Source organism: Panthera leo, chromosome B3, assembly GCF_018350215.1.
Source record: "Panthera leo isolate Ple1 chromosome B3, P.leo_Ple1_pat1.1, whole genome shotgun sequence".
NCBI classification, from domain to species: domain Eukaryota; kingdom Metazoa; phylum Chordata; class Mammalia; order Carnivora; family Felidae; genus Panthera; species Panthera leo.
The window spans coordinates 23,882,898-23,888,892 of NC_056684.1; the positions used below are offsets into that span (position 1 = coordinate 23,882,898).

Here is a 5,995-nt window from a genome sequence, read left to right on the forward strand (position 1 = left end):
TAGTAAGAAGTCTCATTAGCTTCTTATGTATCTGAAGACGTTTTATTTATTACACTTTTATGACTATCATGACTTCTTAATGTATTTTTTCCTGTTATTATGTTTCCCTTTATTTTAGATATATTCATTGTCTTGAAGTTTGCTTTGTCTTAGAATAGTAATACCAACTTTCCTATGATTATCACTTGTCTGATATGTCTTTCCACCTATTTACTTTTAATCTGTGTCTTTATATTTATAGTGTAACTGTTGTAGAGTGCATATGGCTGGGTCTTAATTTTTATCTAGTTTAACCATCAATGCCTTTTAAACCTTTTGAAATCTTTTGGTCTATTTACATTAAATATACCTGTTGATATATTTGGATTTATTCCTATTATTTACCTACTTTTCTCCCCTATTTGTCCCTTTTAGTTTACACCTTTCTCCCTGCTTTGCTTCCTTCTTTTTGCAAATAATTAAATAATTACAAAATTATTGAACTAATTGAATGTATATTAGTATTCTATATCAACTTCTCTATTTACCTGTTACTTCTCTCTTTTTAAAATTTATTTATTTGAATTCAAGTTAGTTAACATACAATGTAGTACTGGTTTCAGGAGTAGAACCCAGTGATTCATCACTTACATATGACACCCAGTGTCATGCCTTCCTTAATGCCCATCATTTATTTAGCCCATCTTCCCACCCACCTCCTCTCTGGCAACCTTCAGTTTGTTCTCTGTATTTAAGAGTCTCTTATGGTTTGTCTCCCTCTCCCTTCCCTTCCCCTATGCTCACCTGTTGTGTTTCTTACATTCATTACACGTGAGTGAAGTCATATGATATTTGACTTTCTCTGATTGCCTTAATTTGCTTAGCATAATACTCTCTAGTTCCATCCACATTGTTGCAAATGGAATTATTTCATTCTTTTTGATAGCCAAGTAATATTCCATTATATATATATATATATATATATATATATATATATATATATATGTGTGTGTGTGTGTGTGTGTGTATCTCCATTCATCAGTTGATGGACATTTGGGCTCTTTCCATACTTTGGTTACTGTTGATAGTGATGCTATACACATTGGGGTGCATGTGCCCCTTCAAATCAGCACTTTTGTATACTTTGGATAAATACTTAGTAGTGCAATAGCTGGATCATAGGCTAGTTCTATTTTTAATGTTTTGAGGCACTTTCATACTGTTTTCCAGAGTGGCCTCACCAGTTTGCATTCCCATCAACAGTGCAAAAGTTTTCCCCTTTCTCCAACTCCTTGCCATCATCTGTTGTTTCCTGAGTTGTTAATTTTAGACATTCTGACATTCTGACAGGTATGAGATTGTACCTCATTGTGGTTTTGATTTGTATTTCTCTGATGATGAATGATGTTGAGCATCTTTTCATGTGTCTGTTAGCTATCTGGGTGTCTTCTTTGGAAAAGTGTCTATTCTTGTCTTCTGCCCATTTCTTCACTGGATTATTTGGAGGAATTTTGCATGTTGAGTTTGGTAAAGTCTTTGTAGATTTTGGATACTAACCCTTTATCTGATAGGTCATTTGCAAATATCTTCTCCTATTCCATCGATTGGCTTTTAGTTTTGTTGATTGTTTCCTTTGTTGTGCAGAAGCTTTTATCTTTATGAAGTCTCATTTTTTATTTTTGCTGTTGGTTCCATTACCTCTGGAGACATGTCAAGTAAGAAGTTGCTGCAGCTGAGGTCAAGGAGGTTGCTGACTATTTTCTTCTCCAGGATTTTGATAGTTTCCTTTCCCACACTGAGGTCTTTCATCCATTGTGAATGTATTTTTGTGTATGGTGTATGAAAGCCATCCACTTTTATTCTTCTGCAAGTCATTGTCCACTTTTCTCAGCACCATTTGCTGAAGATACTTTTTTTCCATTAGATATTCTTTCCTGCTTTGTCAAAGATTAGTTGGTTGTACAGTTGTGGATCCATTTCTGGGTTTTCTATTCTGTTCCATTGATCTATGTGTCTGTTTTTGTGCCAGTACCATACTATCTTGATGATTAAAGCTTTGTAATACAACTTGAAATCTGGAATCGGGATGCCTTCAGTTTTGTTTTTCTTTTTCAATATTGCTTTGACTATTCAGGGTATTTTGTGTTTCCATACAAATTTTAGTATTGTTTGTTCTAGCTGTGAATAATGCTGGTGTTATTTTGATAGGATTGCATTGAATGTATAGATTGCTTTGGGTAGTATAGACATATTAACAATGTTTATTCTTCCAGTCCATGAGCATGGAATGCTTTTCCATTTCTTTGTGTCTTCTCCAATTTCTTTCATAAACTCTCTATAGTTTTCAGCATACAGATCTTTTACCTCCTTGGTTAGGTTTATTCCCAGGTATCTTATGGTTTTAGTTCTATTGTAAATGGGATTGATTCCTTAATTTCTCTTTCTGCTGCTTCATTATTGGTGTATAGAAATGTAACCAATTTCTGTACATTGATTTTATATCCTGTGAACTTGCTGAATTCATATATTAGTTCTAGCAGGGCAGGAACATAACAGAGAAGTCCACTCTCACCACTGTTGTTCAATATATTACTGGAAGTCCTAGACTCAGCAATCAGACAACAAAAAGAAATATAAGGCATACAAATTGGTAAATAAGTCAAACTTTCACTCTTCATAGATGACATGATACTCTTATATTTTAGCTCTACTTTTATGTATTTTTGTTTAGGGGTTCCCATATGGATTATAATATGTAGCTTAACTTATGTTAGTCTTAGAGTTAATATTGTATAATATTTAAAGCGTATAATTTAAAGTGTAAAAAACTTTCAGCAAAGTAGTTATACTTAGTATTCCTTTGTCCTTTGTTCTCATCATATTTTATGTCTACATATGCTATCAAATCTATATATTAAAATTTTCCTTTCTGCAATCAGTATTTTAAGTAAATTGAAAATATATTTGTAATTACTTATATGATTGTCATTTCTACTTTTTCTTTTTTTTCTGTTTCCATCTTCTGCTCTTTTTCTTCAGCCTGAAGAACTTCTTTTAGTATTCTTGCAGTGGTAGTGTATTAACAACAAATTTTCTCACCTTCCATTTGTTTGAAAAAATATTTTAATATCATTTTTATTGAATATACAATTATAGTTGGACATTTTTTTCTTCTTTTAGCACCTTAAGCATGGCATTTTATTGCTTTCTGGCCTCCGATGTTTTGAGAATTCATTCATCCTTGAATCATTATTTATGTTTATTTATTGTATCTGCGTTCCTGTGTATCTGTTTAAGGTTTTTCTTTATCTTTGTATTTAAGTGCGGTTTTCTTTGTATTTATCTTGTTTGGTGTTCACCAAACTTTTTGATTGTAGACTGATGTTCCTCATGAAATTTGAGATACGTTCAGCCATTGTTTTTTCCAGTATTTTTCCCCCTTACCAGGCCCTCTTCTCATAGTGGACTACAACTATGTCTATGTTAGAATACTACTTTATTTTTGCACACATTAGTGATGTGTTCATTTTTTTAAATATTTTTTTGAAATTTCCAACTCAGTTATTTCTCTATTGATCTGGCCTCTGGTTCACTATTCTCTGCTTCACTAGAAATAAAAGTCTATTTATTATCCATTATCCATTTTCCAATTTTACTTTAAATATTTTACTTCTGTATTTTTCTTTTTTAGTTCTAGAATATTAATTTTGTTCATTTTTGTAATTTCCGTTTCTCTGCTTATATTCCTATATATTCATCCATTATGAGAATCTTTTCCTTCAAATATTTAAATACATTTTAATGAGTTGTTTAAAGTCCTTATCTGTTAATACCACATCTGAGTCATCTTAGATATTTTTCTATTGACATAAATGTCATTGGAATCTTGGGGAAAGAGAAAAGGAAGCAGAAAAATAATTTAAGATATATGTTGGTTAATAAAATACATGTTTTATCTTTTCTTTCAATATTTGAAAACTATTATTATTATCATTAAAACCTAAGATTATAATAATGGTTTGTGGGTGTTGTAACATATATAAATACAATCTGCATCACAATAGTACATAAGATAGAGCAAGGATGATGTAACTATAGTAATGCATGTTTCTCATATTTTACATAAAGCTGTACTACATAAACTCTATGCGGACCCTGATAACCTGAATATGCATACTATACCCATAAACAAATACAAAAAATTGTACAGAACTATAGCTAAAAAGCCAATAGCAGGATTAAAATATAAGGATAAAAATAATTTATTAACTAAAACTAAATCAGAAAATAATAAAGGGAGGAACAAAATATACAAGGATCTATAGAAAACAAATAGCAACATGGTGGCCCTAAAGCAAACTATAGTGATAATTACTTTAACAATACTCTTGTTTGTAATTTCCTTGATTGGTCAAAAACTGAGTAGTGTTTTAAATTTTCTCTGTTGTTTTACTTAAATCCCATGGATTTTCTGCAATTTTTGCTCTATAAAATTTGATGGTATAATATTTATCTTTAATGGGGTCAGGAATTGTGTGTGTGTGTGTGTGTGTGTGTGTGTGTGTGTATTATACCTTTTTGTCCATCCTCATTTTATAATTATACTCATTAGATAAACCACAGTAGCCTGAGGACTTCTGGAGAGAAGTTTTAAAATATGAGAATTTTATACCACCTTTGTTACATTATACTCCCATTCAAAATCTTTAATTAGGTGCACCTGGATGACTCAGTCAGTTAAGTGACTGACTCTTGGTTTCAGCTCAGGTCATGAACTCATGGTCCATGGGATGGAATCCCACAGCATGTTCTGTGCTGACAGTGAATAACTTGTTTGGGATTCTCCTTCTCTCTGTGTCCATCCCCTGCTTGCACTCTCTCTGTCTCTCTCAAATAAATAAACTTAAAAATAAGTTATAAAATCTTTAATCAAATGTCACCGAAGTTTACTAGATATATTGCATGCTGTGATTAGCTTTCTATAAACAACTTTGCATTCTCTGCACAAATCAGTGTCAATGAAATTTTAAAAAATAAAACTATATGCTAGGCAAAAAACTTTATTAACCTTGATTCAAGCTTTATTCCTAGGCTTCTTCAGCTTAATTACCTACGAAGAATGAAATGTGTATAAGCAAAAACTGCCACGAGCTGCAGTGTCCAAGGGGTGTGGGCTTAAAAATATTCAAGATCTAGATTTTATCAGATTCATTAATAAAATTTTAAAAATCAATCATAATATAAAATAGCAGCTCCCAGTAATTTCTTCAACTTTTATCTCCTTCAGAAGGTGACTTAATTAAGTTTGTTTCATTCTTAGAATGTTTATCTAAATTCTCCACAAGATCTAGAACTTCATCATCAACATCTTTTCTGGCAGCAAGTGTTGCTTTTCCATCCATGGATTTTTTTTGAGTAGAGTTTCATCCAGTCTTCTTAAACTAGACAGAATGTGTGGATCAAGTTGGCTTAAGATACTGGGTAGTTTTTCTGTCAGCTGCTTTGTCTCAGCATGGCATGTATTGGTGAAAGTGTTTGCTGTCAGGAATGCCTGAACTTTAGGGTTGTTAAAGTGGATCCTTAGGTTGTGAACATAATGACTTACCTTAACAAAGGTAAGAAGAACTGCAGTTTTTTATCATCTGCTGTAGCTGTTCTACAAACCACCTTCTTCTTTGGGGGAGCAGTTCCCTTCCCACCAATGCACACTTGTGCTTGCAGTTTGGGGAGTTTCTCCTGGTTCATGATAGTTTCTTTCATCTTGGAGTGGAAATGGAACTGAGGAAGGGGCTAGGATTGATGCTCAGTGTGTCTCCGGCAGACTAGCTGAGATTAGGTGCACACCTACAGGGACACAAGATGTCAACTCTTGATTATACCTTTTATCAAGAGTATCTTATTCTTCTGTTTAAATATCCTGTTAGTCTCAGACTTGTCTTTTTTTAATAAAACATTTTTTGTGTTTTTTTATTATGATTTTTAATATGATTTTTAAATAACATTATTCTTATGTAAC

The 5,995-nt window shown here is 32.3% G+C and overlaps 1 pseudogene; it reads right to left on the reverse strand.

Moving 5' to 3' along the window:
* Positions 1–5,246: 5,246 nt before the first annotated feature.
* LOC122222514 lies at positions 5,247–5,739 on the reverse strand (annotated as a pseudogene).
* Positions 5,740–5,995: the final 256 nt, after the last annotated feature.